The sequence below is a fragment of the Ambystoma mexicanum genome, chromosome 4q (assembly GCF_040938575.1).
Source record: "Ambystoma mexicanum isolate Mex_15411 chromosome 4q, UKY_AmexF1_1, whole genome shotgun sequence".
Taxonomy (NCBI): Eukaryota; Metazoa; Chordata; class Amphibia; order Caudata; family Ambystomatidae; genus Ambystoma; species Ambystoma mexicanum.
In genome coordinates, this window is record NC_090928.1 from 433,968,741 (window position 1) to 433,986,569 (window position 17,829).

Below are 17,829 nucleotides of genomic sequence, written 5' to 3' on the forward strand. Positions count from 1 at the left end.
ACATTCACCCAGGTTCTACTGGTGATATTATCAGTTTGAAATAGTCCATTGGAAGCTCATATGAATGTTATAAAACTCTGGTGGAAACCAATAATATTCCCTTAATGAAATGTATTAATTTGTACAGCTGACCAGAAGTGAACTGATGTCATTAGTTCTACAAGTTCCATACAGTCACCCACTCTATCACCTTTTTAAAAAAGGGCAGTTTTCAGCATTCAAGGGTTTAACTCAGTGGTAGAGCGTAGGAGTGTAGCTCAAGAAGTCCCTGTTTCATAACCATATACCCTCTTCAATAGATCCTGTTAAAATGTTTTTCAACCCAATGCACTGTAAGAAACAATAGGATATATCATCATTTCATATACAAAACAATGAACAATTGGGTTTAACTATGATCTTAGCACAAAATCAACAAACTGCAGTAGAGAAGCAGTTACGTTTTGCAGAATTTGTGCATTTGACAAAAGTTTTTTTCCATGTTCCAAGATCTACATGTGATACGAAATGTATGAATTCTTGCAATGGAAACCTCACTGTATTTTACCAAGGCAGATAAAGGACATCCTTCGCTCCCCATATACTTATAAGGAGGGTTTGGTGGCTGAAAATGCATTGCTTTGATGGTGATTGAATGTTGCTTGCACTTTATACATATTACTGAATTAATAAAGGTAAACATTTCAGAACTAGTGGTATAGCTCAGTGGTAGAGCATTTGACTGCAGGTCAAGAGGACCCTAGTTCAAATCTGGGTGCCCCCTTGTCCATCTGTTCTACCTGTAGAAATATTTTTTAATTAAATAAATTGAAGAAAACATTTACAATCTTAGCATTTTATGTAATGAGCAACACATTTCTACATTTGAAATACTCCTGATCATCTCCTAAAACATAGGGTAAACACCATGAAACTGTTTAGGATTTCTTCGTATGATACAAGCTGTGTTTTACATTCACCCAAGTTCTATTGGTGATATTATCAGTTTGAAATAGTCCATTGGAAGCTCATATGAATGTTATAAAACTGTGGTGGAAACCAATAATTTGCCCTTAATGAAATGTATTAATTTGTACAGCTGACCAGAAGTGCACTGATGTCATTGTACTACAAGTTCCCTACAGTCACCCACTCTCTCACCTTTTTAAAAAAGGGCAGTTTTCAACATTCAAGGGTGTATGTCAGTGGTAGAGCGTAGGAGTGTAGCTCAAGAAGTCCCTGTTTCATAACCATATACCCTCTTCAATAGATCCTGTTAAAATGTTTTTCAACCCAATGCACTGTAAGAAACAATAGGATATATCATCATTTCATATACAAAACAATGAACAATTGGGTTTAACTATGATCTTAGCACAAAATCAACAAACTGCAGTAGAGAAGCAGTTACGTTTTGCAGAATTTGTGCATTTGACAAAAGTTTTTTTCCATGTTCCAAGATCTACATGTGATACGAAATGTATGAATTCTTGCAATGGAAAACTCACTGTATTTTACCAAGGCAGATAAAGGACATCCTTCGCACCCCATATACTTATAAGGAGGGTTTGGTGGCTGAAAATGCATTGCTTTGATGGTGATTGCATGTTGCTTGCACTTTGTACATATTACTGAATTAATAAAGGTAAACATGTCAGAACTGGGGGTATAGCTCAGTGGTAGAGCATTTGACGCTGATCAAGAGGTCCACTATTTCAAATCTGGGTGCCCCCTTGTTCAACTGTTTTACGTGTAGAAATATTTTTTAAATTAGATAAATTGAAGAAAACATTTACAATCTTAGCATTTTATGTAATGAGCAACACATTTCTACATTTGAAATACTCCTGATCATCTCCTGAAACATAGGGTAAACACCATGAAACTGTTCAGGATTTCTTCATATGATACAAGCTGTGTTTTACATTCACCCAAGTTCTACTGGTGATATTATCAGTTTGAAATAGTCCATTGGAAGCTCATATGAATGTTATAAAACTCTGGTGGAAACCAATAATATTCCCTTAATGAAATGTATTAATTTGTACAGCTGACCAGAAGTGCACTGATGTCATTAGTTCTACAAGTTCCATACAGTCACCCACTCTATCACCTTTTTAAAAAATTGCAGTTTTCAGCATTCAAGGTTTTAACTCAGTGGTAGAGCGTAGGAGTGGAGTTCAAGAAGTCCCTGTTTCATAACCATATACCTTTGTCAATAGATCCTGTTAAAATGTTTTTCAACCCAATGCACTGTAAGAAACAATAGGATATATCATCATTTCATATACAAAACAATGAACAATTGGGTTTAACTATGTTCTTAGCACAAATCAACAAACTGCAGTAGAGAAGCAGTTACATTTTGCAGAATTTGTGCATTTGACAAAAGATTTGTTTTCCATGTTCAAAGATCTACTTGTGATTCGAAATGTATGAATTCTTGCAATGGAAACGTCACTGTATTTTACCAAGGCAGATAAAGGACATCCTTCGCACCCCATATACTTATAAGGAGGGTTTGGTGGCTGAAAATGCATTGCTTTGATGGTGATTGCATGTTGCTTGCACTTTGTACATATTACTGAATTAATAAAGGTAAACATTTCAGAACTGGGGGTATAGCTCAGTGGTGGAGCATTTGACTGCAGATCAGGAGGTCCTCTAGTTCAAATCTGGGTGCCCCCTTGTTCAACTGTTTTACCTGTAGAAATATTTTTTAAATTGAAGAAAACATTTACAATCTTAGCATTTTATGTAATGAGCAACACATTTATACATTTGAAATATTCCTGATCATCTCCTGAAACATAGGGTAAACACCATGAAACTGTTTATGATTTCTTCATATGATACTAGCTGTGTTTTACATTCACCCAAGTTTTACTGGTGATATTATCAGTTTGAAATAGTCCATTGGAAGCTCATATGAATGTAATAAAACTGTGGTGGAAACCAATAATATGCCCTAAATGAAATGTATTAATTTGTACAGCTGACCAGAAGTGCACTGATGTCATTAGTTCTACAAGTTCCATACAGTCACCCACTCTATCACCTTTTTAAAAAAGAGCAGTTTTCAGCATTCAAGGGTTTAACTCAGTGGTAGAGCATAGGAGTGCAGTTCAAGAAGTCCCTGTTTCATAACCATACACCCTCGTCAATAGATCCTGTTAAAATGTTTTTCAACCCAATGCACTGTAAGAAACAATAGGATATATCATCATTTATATACAAAACAATGATCAATTGGGTTTAAATATGCTCTTAGCACAAAATCAAAAAATGCAGTAGAGAAGCAGTTACATTTTGCAGAATTTGTGCATTTGACAAAAGATTTGTTTTCCATGTTCCAAGATCTACATGTGATACGAAATGTATGAATTCTTGCAATGGAAACCTCACTGTATTTTACCAAGGCAGATAAAGGACATCCTTTGCACCCCATATACTTATAAGGAGGGTTTGGTGGCTGAAAATGCATTGCTTTGATGGTGATTGCATGTTGCTTGCACTTTGTACATATTACTGAATTAATAAAGGTAAACATTTCAGAACTGGGGGTATAGCTCAGTGGTGGAGGATTTGACTGCAGATCAGGAGGTCCCCTAGTTCAAATCTGGGTGCCCCCTTGTTCAACTGTTTTACCTGTAGAAATATTTTTTAAATTGAAGAAAACATTTACAATCTTAGCATTTTATGTAATGAGCAACACATTTCTACATTTGAAATATTCCTGATCATCTCCTGAAACATAGGGTAAACACCATGAAACTGTTTATGATTTCTTCATATGATACAAGCTGTGTTTTACATTCACCCAAGTTTTACTGGTGATATTATCAGTTTGAAATAGTCCATTGGAAGCTCATATGAATGTAATAAAACTGTGGTGGAAACCAATAATATGCCCTAAATGAAATGTATTAATTTGTACAGCTGACCAGAAGTGCACTGATGTCATTAGTTCTACAAGTTCCATACAGTCACCCACTCTATCACCTTTTTAAAAAAGAGCAGTTTTCAGCATTCAAGGGTTTAACTCAGTGGTAGAGCATAGGAGTGCAGTTCAAGAAGTCCCTGTTTCATAACCATACACCCTCGTCAATAGATCCTGTTAAAATGTTTTTCAACCCAATGCACTGTAAGAAACAATAGGATATATCATCATTTTATATACAAAACAATGATCAATTGGGTTTAAATATGCTCTTAGCACAAAATCAAAAAATGCAGTAGAGAAGCAGTTACATTTTGCAGAATTTGTGCATTTGACAAAAGATTTGTTTTCCATGTTCCAAGATCTACATGTGATACGAAATGTATGAATTCTTGCAATGGAAACCTCACTGTATTTTACCAAGGCAGATAAAGGACATCCTTCACACCCCATATACTTATAAGGAGGATTTGGTGGCTGAAAATGCATTGCTTTGATGGTGATTGCATGTTGCTTGCACTTTATACATATTACTGAATTAATAAAGGTAAACATTTCAGAACTAGTGGTATAGCTCAGTGGTAGAGCATTTGACTGCAGATCAAGAGGTCCCTAGTTCAAATCTGGGTGCCCCCTTGTCCATCTGTTCTACCTGTAGAAATATTTTTTAATTGAAGAAAACATTTACAATCTTAGCATTTTATGTAAGGAGCAACACATTTCTACATTTGAAATACTCCTGATCATCTCCTAAAACATAGGGTAAACACCATGAAACGTTTAGGATTTCTTCGTATGATACAAGCTGTGTTTTACATTCACCCAAGTTCTATTGGTGATATTATCAGTTTGAAATAGTCCATTGGAAGCTCATATGAATGTTATAAAACAGTCGTGGAAACCAATAATTTGCCCTTAATGAAATGTATTAATTTGTACAGCTGACCAGAAGTGCACTGATGTCATTGTACTACAAGTTCCCTACAGTCACCCACTCTCTCACCTTTTTAAAAAAGGGCAGTTTTCAACATTCAAGGGTGTATGTCAGTGGTAGAGCGTAGGAGTGTAGCTCAAGAAGTCCCTGTTTCATAACCATATACCCTCTTCAATAGATCCTGTTAAAATGTTTTTCAACCCAATGCACTGTAAGAAACAATAGGATATATCATCATTTCATATACAAAACAATGAACAATTGGGTTTAACTATGATCTTGGCACAAAATCAACAAACTGCAGTAGAGAAGCAGTTACGTTTTGCAGAATTTGTGCATTTGACAAAAGTTTTTTTCCATGTTCCAAGATCTACATGTGATACGAAATGTATGAATTCTTGCAATGGAAAACTCACTGTATTTTACCAAGGCAGATAAAGGACATCCTTCGCACCCCATATACTTATAAGGAGGGTTTGGTGGCTGAAAATGCATTGCTTTGATGGTGATTGCATGTTGCTTGCACTTTGTACATATTACTGAATTAATAAAGGTGAACATGTCAGAAATGGGGGTATAGCTCAGTGGTAGAGCATTTGACTGCTGATCAAGAGGTCCACTAGTTCAAATCTGGGTGCCCCCTTGTTCAACTGTTTTACGTGTAGAAATATTTTTTAAATTAGATAAATTGAAGAAAACATTTACAATCTTAGCATTTTATGTAATGAGCAACACATTTCTACATTTGAAATACTCCTGATCATCTCCTGAAACATAGGGTAAACACCATGAAACTGTTCAGGATTTCTTCATATGTTACAAGCTGTGTTTTACATTCACCCAAGTTCTACTGGTGATTTCAGTTTGAAAGAGTCCATTGGAAGCTCATATGAATGTTATAAAACTGTGGTGGAAACCAATAATATGCCCTTAATGAAATGTATTAATTTGTACAGCTGACCAGAAGTGCACTGATGTCATTAGTTCTACAAGTTCCATACAGTCACCCACTCTATCACCTTTTTAAAAAAGGGCAGTTTTCAGCATTCAAGGGTTTAACTCAGTGGTAGAGCGTAGGAGTGGAGTTCAAGAAGTCCCTGTTTCATAACCATATACCTTCGTCAATAGATCCTGTTAAAATGTTTTTCAACCCAATGCACTGTAAGAAACAATAGGATACATCATCATTTCATATACAAAACAATGAACAATTGGGTTTAACTATGCTCTTAGCACAAATCAACAAACTGCAGTAGAGAAGCAGTTACATTTTGCAGAATTTGTGCATTTGACAAAAGATTTGTTTTCCATGTTCAAAGATCTACATGTGATACGAAATGTATGAATTCTTGCAATGGAAACCTCACTGTATTTTACCAAGGCAGATAAAGAACATCCTTCGCACCCCATATACTTATAAGGAGGGTTTGGTGGCTGAAAATGCATTGCTTTGATGGTGATTGCATGTTGCTTGCACTTTATACATATTACTGAATTAATAAAGGTAAACATTTCAGAACTGGCGGTATAGCTCAGTGGTGGAGCATTTGACTGCAGATCAGGAGGTCCCCTAGTTCAAATCTGGGTGCCCCCTTGTTCAACTGTTTTACCTGTAGAAATATTTTTTAAATTGAAGAAAACATTTACAATCTTAGCATTTTATGTAATGAGCAACACATTTCTACATTTGAAATATTCCTGATCATCTCCTGAAACATAGGGTAAACACCATGAAACTGTTTATGATTTCTTTATGTGATACAAGCTGTGTTTTACATTCACCCAAGTTTTACTGGTGATATTATCAGTTTGAAATAGTGCATTGGAAGCTCATATGAATGTAATAAAACTGTGGTGGAAACCAATAATATGCCCTAAATGAAATGTATTAATTTGTACAGCTGACCAGAAGTGCACTGATGTCATTAGTTCTACAAGTTCCATACAGTCACCCACTCTATCACCTTTTTAAAAAAGAGCAGTTTTCAGCATTCAAGGGTTTAACTCAGTGGTAGAGCATAGGAGTGCAGTTCAAGAAGTCCCTGTTTCATAACCATATACCCTCGTCAATAGATCCTGTTAAAATGTTTTTCAACCCAATGCACTGTAAGAAACAATAGGATATATCATCATTTCATATACAAAACAATGATCAATTGGGTTTAAATATGCTCTTAGCACAAAATCAACAAACTGCAGTAGAGAAGCAGTTACATTTTGCAGAATTTGTGCATTTGACAAAAGATTTGTTTTCAGTGTTCCAAGATCTACATGTGATACGAAATGTATGAATTCTTGCAATGGAAACCTCACTGTATTTTACCAAGGCAGATAAAGGACATCCTTCGCACCCCATATACTTATAAGGAGAGTTTGGTGGCTGAAAATGCATTGCTTTGATGGTGATTGCATGTTGCTTGCACTTTATACATATTACTGAATTAATAAAGGTAAACATTTCAGAACTAGTGGTATAGCTCAGTGGTAGAGCATTTGACTGCAGATCAAGAGGTCCCTAGTTCAAATCTGGGTGCCCCCTTGTCCAACTGTTTTACCTGTAGAAATATTTTTTTAATTAAATAAATTGAAGAAAACATTTACAATCTTAGCATTTTATGTAATGAGCAACACATTTCTACATTTGAAATACTCCTGATCATCTCCTAAAACATAGGGTAAACACCGTGAAACTGTTTAGGATTTCTTCATATGATACAAGCTATGTTTTACATTCACCCAAGTTCTATTGGTGATATTATCAGTTTGAAATAGTCCATTGGAAGCTCATATGAATGTTATAAAACAGTGGTGGAAACCAATAATTTGCCCTTAATGAAATGTATTAATTTGTACAGCTGACCAGAAGTGCACTGATGTCATTGTACTACAAGTTCCCTACAGTCACCCACTCTCTCACCTTTTTAAAAAAGGGCAGTTTTCAACATTCAAGGGTGTATGTCAGTGGTAGAGCGTAGGAGTGTAGCTCAAGAAGTCCCTGTTTCATAACCATATACCCTCTTCAATAGATCTTGTTAAAATGTTTTTCATCCCAATGCACTGTAAGAAACAATAGGATATATCATCATTTCATATACAAAACAATGAACAATTGGGTTTAACTATGATCTTAGCACAAAATCAACAAACTGCAGTAGAAAAGCAGTTACATTTTGCAGAATTTGTGCATTTGACAAAATATTTTTTTTCCATGTTCCAAGATCTACATGTGATACGAAATGTATGAATTCTTGCAATGGAAACCTCACTGTATTTTACCAAGGCAGATAAAGGACATCTTGTGTACCCCTTATAGTTATAAGGAGGGTTTGGTGGCTGAAAATGCATTGCTTTGATGGTGATTGCATGTTGCTTCAACTTTGTACATATTACTGAATTAATATAAGTGAACATTTCAGAACTGGGGGTATAGCTCAGTGGTGGAGCATTTGACTGCAGATCATGGAGGTCTCCTAGTTCAAATCTGGGTGACCACTTGTTCAACTGTTTTACCTGTAGAAATATTTTTTAAATTGAAGAAAACATTTACAATTTTAGCAGTTTATGTAATGAGCAACACATTTCTACATTTGAAATATTCCTGATCATCTCCTGAAACATAGGGTAAACACCATGAAACTGTTTATGATTTCTTCATATGATACAAGCTGTGTTTTACATTCACCCAAGTTCTACTGGTGATATTATCAGATTAAAATAGTCCATTGGAAGCTCATAAGAATGTTATAAAACTGTGGTGGAAACCAATAATATGCCCTAAATGAAATGTATTAATTTGTACAGCTGACCAGAAGTGCACTGATGTCATTAGTTCTACAAGTTCCATACAGTCACCCACTCTATCACCTTTTTAAAAGAGAGCAGTTTTCAGCATTCAAGGGTTTAACTCAGTGGTAGAGCGTAGGAGTGCAGTTCAAGAAGTCCCTGTTTCATAACCATATACCCTCGTCAATAGATCCTGTTAAAATGTTTTTCAACCATATGCACTGTAAGAAACAATAGGATATATCATCATTTCATATACAAAACAATGAACAATTGGGTTTAACTATGCTCTTAGCACAAAATCAACAAACTGCAGTAGAGAAGCAGTTACATTTTGCAGAATTTGTGCATTTGACAAAAGATTTGTTTTCCATGTTCCAAGATCTACATGTGATACGAAATGTATGAATTCTTGCAATGGAAACCTCACTGTATTTTACCAAGGCAGATAAAGGACATCCTTCGCACCCCATATACATATATGAGGGTTTGGGTGCTGAAAATGCATTGCTTTGATGGTGATTGCCTGTTGCTTGCACTTTGTATATATTACTGAATTAATAAAGGTGAATATTTCAGAACTGGGCGTATAGCTCAGTGGTAGAGCATTTGACTGCAGATCAAGTGGTACCCTAGTTCAAATCTGGGTGCCCGCTTGTTCAACTGTTTTACCTGTAGAAAAATGTGTTTAATTAAATAAATTGAAGAAAACATTTACAATCTTAGCATTTTATGTAAAGAGTAACACATTTCTACATTTGAAATATTCCTGATCATCTCCTGAAACATAGGGTAAACACCATGAAACTGTTTAGGATTTCTTCATATGATACAAGCTGTGTTTTACATTTACCCAAGTTCTACTGGTGATATTATCAGTTTGAAATAGTCCATTGGAAGCTCATGTGAATGTTATAAAACTGTGGTGGAAACCAATAATATGCCCTAAATGAAATGTATTAATTTGTACAGCTGACCAGAAGTGCACTGATGTCATTAGTTCTACAAGTTCCATACAGTCACCCACTCTATCACCTTTTTAAAAAAGGGCAGTTTTCAGCATTCAAGGGTTTAACTCAGTGGTAGAGCGTAGGAGTGCAGTTCAAGAAGTCGCTTTTTCATAACCATATACCCTCGTCAATAGATACTGTTAAAATGTTTTTCAACCCAATGCACTGTAAGAAACAATAGGATATATCATCATTTCATATACAAAACAATGAAAAATTGGGTTTAACTATGCTCTTAGCACAAAATCAACAAACTGCAGTAGAGAAGCAGTTACATTTTGCAGAATTTGTGCATTTGACAAAAGATTTGTTTTCCATGTTCCAAGATCTACATGTGATACGAAATGTATGAATTCTTGCAATGGAAACCTCACTGTATTTTACCAAGGCAGATAAAGGACATCCTTCACACCCCATATACTTATAAGGAGGGTTTGGTGGCTGAAAATGCATTGCTTTGATGGTGATTGCATGTTGCTTGCACTTTGTACATATTACTGAATTAATAAAGGTACACATTTCAGAACTAGGGGTATAGCTCAGTGGTAGAGCATTTGATTGCAGTTCAAGAGGTCCCTAGTTCGAATTTGGGTGCCCCCTTGTCCAACTGTTTTACCTGTAGAAATATTTTTTTAATTAAATAAATTGAAGAAAGCATTTACAATCTTAGCATTTTATGTAATGAGCAACACATTTCTACATTTGAAATACTCCTGATCATCTCCTGAAACATAGGGTAAACACCATGAAACTGTTTAGGATTTCTTCGTATGATACAAGCTGCGTTTTACATTCACCCAAGTTCTACTGGTGATATTATCAGTTTGAAATAGTCCATTGGAAGCTCAGATGAATGTTATAAAACAGTGGTGGAAACCAATAATTTGCTCTTAATGAAATGTATTAATTTGTACAGCTGACCAGAAGTGCACTGATGTCATTAGTTCTACAAGTTCCATACAGTCACCCACTCTATCACCTTTTTAAAATAGGGCAGTTTTCAGCATTCAATGGTTTACTTCAGTGGTAGAGCGTAGGAGTGCAGTTCAAGAAGTCCCTGTTTCATAACCATATACCCTCGTCAATAGATCCTGTTAAAATGTTTTTCAACCCAATGCACTGTAAGAAAAAATAGGATATATCATCATTTCATATACAAAACAATGAACAATTGGGTTTAACTATGCTCTTAGCACAAAATCAACAAACTGCAGTAGAGAAGCAGTTACATTTTGCAGAATTTGTGCATTTGACAAAACATTTTTTTTCCATGTTCCAAGATCTACATGTGTTACGAAATGCATGAATTTTTGCAATGGAAACCTCACTGTATTTTACCAAGGCAGATAAAGGACATCCTTCGCACCCCATATACTTATATGAGGGTTTGGGTGCTGAAAATGCATTGCTTTGATGGTGATTGCCTGTTGCTTGCACTTTGTATATATTACTGAATTAATAAAGGTGAACATTTCAGAACTGGGGGTATAGCTCAGTGGTAGAGCATTTGACTGCAGATCAAGCGGTCCCCTAGTTCAAATCTGGGTGCCCCCTTGTTCAACTGTTTTACCTGTAGAAAAATGTTTTTAATTAAATAAATTGAAGAAAACATTTACAATCTTAGCATTTTATGTAATGAGCAACACATTTCTACATTTGAAATATTCCTGATCATCTCCTGAAACATAGGGTAAACACCATGAAACTGTTTAGGATTTCTTCATATGATACAAGGTGTGTTTTACATTCACCCAAGTTCTACTGGTGATATTATCAGTTTGAAATAGTCCATTGGAAGCTCATATGAATGTTATAAAACTGTGGTGGAAACCAATAATATGCCCTAAATGAAATGTATTAATTTGTACAGCTGACCAGAAGTGCACTGATGTCATTAGTTCTACAAGTTCCATACAGTCACCCACTCTATCACCTTTTTAAAAAAGGGCAGTTTTCAGCATTCAAGGGTTTAACTCAGTGGTAGAGCGTAGGAGTGCAGTTCAAGAAGTCCCTGTTTCATAACTATATACCCTCGTCAATAGATCCTGTTAAAATGTTTTTCAACCCAATGCACTGTTAGAAACAATAGGATATATCATCATTTCATATACAAAACAATGAACAATTGGGTTTAACTATGCTCTTAGCACAAAATCAACAAACTGCTGTAGAGAAGCAGTTACATTTTGCAGAATTTGTGCATTTGACAAAAGATTTTTTTTCCATGTTCCAAGATCTACATGTGTTACGAAATGTATGAATTCTTGCAATGGAAACCTCACTGTATTTTACCAAGGCAGATAAAGGACATCTTGTGTACCCCTTATAGTTATAAGGAATGTTTGGTGGCTGAAAATGTATTGCTTTGATGGTGATTGCATGTTGCTTCCACTTTGTACATATTACTGAATTAAAATAGGTGAACATTTCAGAATTGGGGGTATAGCTAGTGGTAGAGCACTTGACTGTAGATCACGCGGTCCTTAGTTCAAATCTGGCTGCCCCCTTGTTCAACCTTAAATTGAAGAAAACATTTGTAATCTTATCATTTTATGTAATGAGCAAAACATTTCTACATTTGAAATACTCCTGATCATCACCTGAAACATAGGGTAATCACCATTATGCTGCATGATTCTATTCAGTATGGACAGTTGTGAGTGACTTCTTCGTATGATACAAGCTGTGTTTTACATTTACCCAAGTTCTACTGGTGATATTATCAGTTTGAAATAGTCCGCTGGAAGCTCATATGAATGTTATAAAACTGTGGTGGAAACCAATAATATGCCCTGTTGGGTATTTTGTGGATATTTGGGGCTTTGCTGTATTTTCTTACCGCCAAAATACCTTTAGCAATAATCACTCTCTGTATTCATATTGGGTCACACATGACAATAATACATTGCATTATTTCAGAATTCAGATCCATTTAGATGATGTGCGCGGTAGTTTGCGTGGTTGGTTGGTAAAGTGGTTGGTTTATTTGTGGCCCCAATATCCAACATCCCTTGTTTTTTATCTAGATTGTTCTTGATCACTAGAGAGACCTCAGGCCTACATTTTAGGGATACCACATTTTCAGTGTTAGTGTTGTGTGGCACCATGGGCTATTGTGGTATTTTTGTGGTAATTTCCACTACCTTATATATGGTAGGGAACTATGTCCAGAGAGTCTCTCTTCCCGTTGACTCATGTACCTCCAACAGGCTATGCTACAAACAGTCACTCACAACTGTCCATACTGAATAGAATCATGCACACATCTGTTTTAAAATGACAATTGCACTGTTTGAAAATCTACCCACGTTTAAACCTTTTCCCATGCAAAATGAAAGAGAGAAATAATACACACTAGCTATCTGTTTTCAAATATTTTTGTATTATAGAAATTTCTTTTAAACACAGTTTAATTTTTTTTATAGAAATAAATGAAATGGTACAACATTATTTGTGATAAATGAACAGAGAGCTGCGAGAATATATTCAATTGGACTGAGACTCCCTTTAATACACTGACTGAACAGTTTCGCACACTTTCGCACAGCTCCCACTCGCTTCTATAATTACCTTATCTGTACAGCATGAGTTTTCTCCGGCTATTCTCTTTCTGAATTTGGCTCCCTTGAAAATCAACCCCAGTGAGAACAAGCGTCTGCCGTTCTCAAACCGGGGTTATTGCCTGGAACTCTCAGTTTTTGCAGCAGGAATGCCCCAGCCAGTAAAAGACCCTTCTCCCAGCTCTGCCAGATCTCGATTGTTCTCCCCCTCTCCTCAAGCTTCTCCAGCAAAGTTCTAATCACAGCCTCTAGCATGATACTTGCTATGACGCTGCTCCAATCAGAATCAATCATATCATCTCCTCCCTCACTACACAATGGCTCACTTCTACAGTGGCAATTGTAACAAACTGATTTCCTGTTCCTTCGAGCTCTTTGCTTCCTGTAGTTATGTGGACAGAGCAGCCGAGAAAAAAAAATGAATGTGCGTTTAAAAGTTCACTTTCAGAGTAGGCCTAATTCTGCAGTGGAGACACATTTTTATTAGTGGGTTATGTTAAATGAAGTTTTATTAGTCAGTTAGTTATTAATAAGGTTAGTTATTAATTTTCAAATGTGTCTCTTTCGCCACATAGGCATTTCAGGTGATAAATAGTGTGCATTTTGAATGTGAACATGTGTGCTTTTAACTGTAAAAATAGATTTGCATCTTATATGTAAAAATCGTTTTTGACTGAATAGCCTGTCTTTACTTATATGTCCATGTTACTCTGGCAACACATATAGCAATGCACCACACCCATGTGGTGGTGCTGCATCAAAAAAAAATACTACCTGTGCAGTAGTGCTGTACTCTGTGCTGTAACACGCCAAATATCCTTACATACCCTCCTTTTGTTTTTAGAACTTGGCTACGATCCAAGCCAATTCCTAAAAACAACTTGTTGTTTTTTCTTTTAAAATGCATGTGTATTGGGATATCTTTCTCTTCCTGATGTAGCTACTAAAATCAGTAACATTTTCATTTTTACTGATAGCACAATCAACCATCCACCCATGATTAGCACCAGGACAGCCAAACCCACTATTGAGCGTTCCCCCCAGGTTCCCCAATTAAATCTTTCCACTTCTATTATCCCCAGATTACTAATTGTAATATTGTTTTTTCTCAAATTAATTTTTATAACATGTCTTTTGTTGTGATTCAATAAATATTCCACATCCGGATCTATTGGAAAAGTATCCCTTTGAAAAAATCGATATTTTCCACTTGGCTTTCCCAAACATCATTTGTTACATGAAACAATGTTAACCCCCCAATTGACACAATTGTATCCTTTGGAACCTGTAAATAAAAAACATTATATTTCACCTGTTTAACCACTGATGTTCCATGGTTTAAATGTACTACCGTCATGTTCTTTAAACAGGTGCTGACCAACCATTTACCTCTGACCATCTTAGCCTGTGCCAGTTCTTCACTCCCCATATTACCAATAATCACTTCACATCCTTATGATATACTTTGGTCAGATTTCAAACCACAAACAGCATCTGTGGCATCAGGAACAAACGGTTCACCTGGACACATATAATTTTGTTCTTTAAATTTGACACATGTTTCCAGGTTTGGTATTAAATAAACTTCAGGTTCCCATGACTGAAATGCCACCACTTCTGGAGTCTTAATCTTAATACATTTGTCCTCTTGCCAAAATCCCACGTTGTGTACCCACTTCGTTTGATAAATAAGTTCAGGAGCTACATATGGGATGCATAGCAAAAATCCGATCTCTAGTCTTTCCAAATCCACGTATAACGGCATTGCATTACCCATTTCAAATGCAATTTTTACCTGTATTATATCAATTTCCCTCCTGGTCAATCTTTCTATCATTTGACGAATAATATCCCGCGAAACAAAATACAAGGGGATATGTCCTTGAATCAATTGTGAAACTGCAGTTTGAACTTCTCTCATATAATTCGTTAATAGTCTATCAACAGGACTCATTATGTTCAATATTTCATTTAAAGTTCTGTCATGCTTAAGTATTATTTTAGTCCCCCGTTGCATCACATCTGCTTGTTCATTTAGAATGATTGCAGTTTCATTTATGAATCTTACTTGTTCATCCAGTCCCCCTCTAATCCCATCTAATGTTTTTTGTATTATTTATAGGTCAATACTCAGTTGTTGCGCTTTAGTACTCAGTGTTCCTACCGAAATAGAATTGGCTGTTGATATTGTGGTACCTATTATGGCTCCAACTATAGACATTACCAATGATATCGCGCGCATCACTGCACCTCTCTTTCCTCTCCTCTTCTTAATGTCTGCTGAATTCACAAATGTTTTCTCCAACTGCATTAATATATCTCTTATTGACGGCTTTGTGTCCTCTTTTCTTATTTCCAGCCACTCTTTAGTCTGTTCAATCTTAATTCCGGTATTGTTCAAATGTTTTTCAATCAAAATCTCAGGATTCAATGGTATGTAGATATTTTGGAAAATCATCCTTCTATCACTCATGATGAATCCTGGTGCCTCTTCCACCGCGATACCAGATGCTGGTCCAGGTTCAATGACAACCTGTGCTTCTGAATTCTTGAAGATCCCTCCAAATATCATCATCATTAACCATATCATCGGTATCATATTCAATGCTGATCGCTTTACAGCCTTGGTCTTCACCCCTCTTTGGGGCTTTCCCGGAATCCGTCCATGTGGGCTCCAGGACTCCATTGTCTCCCGTGACCTCCGGTATAAATAGTTAATGTTCTAAACCAAAATAGAAAAGAAACAGATTAAGTATATTGCACAATACTAACTTCACCCTTTTTCCAAAAATAAAACATGCTTGGTAAAAACATTTCGTTTTTTTTTTTTTTTTTTTTCTGAAATTAAACACAAGTTAAAAAGAAAACAAGCATATATAAAACAGCATTCAATATTTAATACATTTTCTCTCTGCACACCAACCATGAGCTTTGATTATATTTATTTATCTATTTATTTATTTATTTACTTATTTATTTATTTATTTATTTATTTACTTATTTTATATTATATACTTTTACATATATTACAGTGTTTGTGTGCCATTATAACAATCAACTTTTTAACTTCTCTGTCACTGCCTCCTGATTGTATCTGTCGGGGGGAAATTCTGCCGGAGTCGGCCGGGCCGTCCGCAGACGTCCGGGCCGGGAGGCCCCAACTCCTCCCGTATATCCCAGATGAGATAGAGTATGAGACACACACAAGAAGCAAGGTGACTCTGCTGTTTATTAAACAAAAACGGCAGGGATGGGTCAAGGATCGTACGCGTCCGTCCTGACACACACACAATCGTGGGGCTCGCAGGCCCTTTTTACCTTAGTATGACGCGCTACTTGCGTCACCTTAGAAAGTTAGCAAAAAACCTATCGCCACTCTTAATTGGTTGCTCGAGTGGTAGGGTTAGTATAGCATACGTATAGAGAACAATATTAGTGGACAAGGGTTAGTCAGGTGATATACTGGGTTGTCCCTACAATTAGATACATGAGAATTATTACATGAAGACTCCTGATGATTCGTCAATGTTAATGGCATCAGTGATAAGAGCCCCATGTTCTGATTGGGGCGCCCGCAAGCTTCCCAGCCTGGGACCATCGCTGTTCCCAGCTCTCGGTGTACCTGTCATTTGCAACAATGTTTCACTATGAGTACGTGCAGACAATGTGAGGACTTATTCATGAGCGAGAAGGCCGACTACTCCCACTGTCGCAGATGTCCATTGAGCCTTTTAAGTGTGTCTGCCTGTGTCTTGTACGGAAGGATCCAGACGCCTTCTTTCTCCTGGGCTTGGCATCCTGTCAAGTTCAGCTTGGTCACGTGAGGTGGGACCGTGTTTGAGGCAGACTTCTGCACAATTAATATTGTTTTTCCACTGTGTGCCTGGTTTAATTTGCAGGTGTGACTTTAACGTTGGTGCGCGGCGTGCGAGGTTGCAACATTGTGCCCTTGATGGTCTGCTTTCGGAATGTGGGTTTGCAACATTGCGACCTTGGCTGTCTGCTTTCACCGGGCTCATTCTGCAGGATCAGCAACATGACTCTTGTTCTTTTAACGTCCATGGAAGCTCTTGCTTGCGGCCTACTTAGGCCTGGTGTATAGGTGGAACTGTTTGGTGCACAGGCGCTTTAGGTTATAGTATCATATTGTCTTATAACCAGTATCGTGTCTTCGTTATATTTCTCATTATGGCACCTGGGTTTAGGAGAAGCGTAAGCAAGCTTTTTAGATGAGTTCATGATGCGTCTTGCGTTTCTGCATTTTGACAGCCTATGTGAAAAATAATAAAGATGCACGTCCATGAGTATGTCTGTCGCCTACGTGATAGCACTGAGTGTATTCTTCGTGTAGATTGGTGCGGGAGTGTCCAGTGTGTATATTTGCACAGGTGTGCTGACCGTTGGCTAGGTCGTCATGGCATCTCTAACGACGTGTAGGTTTTAATCTAGTTGATCCGTGCCGCAGGTGTCGGCATGGGCAGGGCGTGCTGCTGGGCAGGCAGATGGACACATCCGTATGTTCCTGTACCAGGGTATTTGGTCGTCTGGTAGATGGGCAAACTCTTCTCGTGGCGGGTGCCTGGGCCGTGATCCTTTAGGCCAGGCGTGAGAGGGGAAAGACGG

At 36.9% G+C, this 17,829-nt stretch overlaps 2 non-coding genes across 2 annotated transcripts; both read left to right on the forward strand.

The window, feature by feature from the left end:
* Positions 1-5,423: 5,423 nt before the first annotated feature.
* Positions 5,424-5,496, forward strand: TRNAS-GCU (transfer RNA serine (anticodon GCU)). Its single transcript has one exon. It is a non-coding gene; the product is annotated as a tRNA-Ser (tRNA).
* A 5,631-nt stretch (positions 5,497-11,127) lies between these two features.
* Positions 11,128-11,200, forward strand: TRNAC-GCA (transfer RNA cysteine (anticodon GCA)). Its single transcript has one exon. It is a non-coding gene; the product is annotated as a tRNA-Cys (tRNA).
* The last annotated feature ends 6,629 nt before the right edge of the window (positions 11,201-17,829 follow it).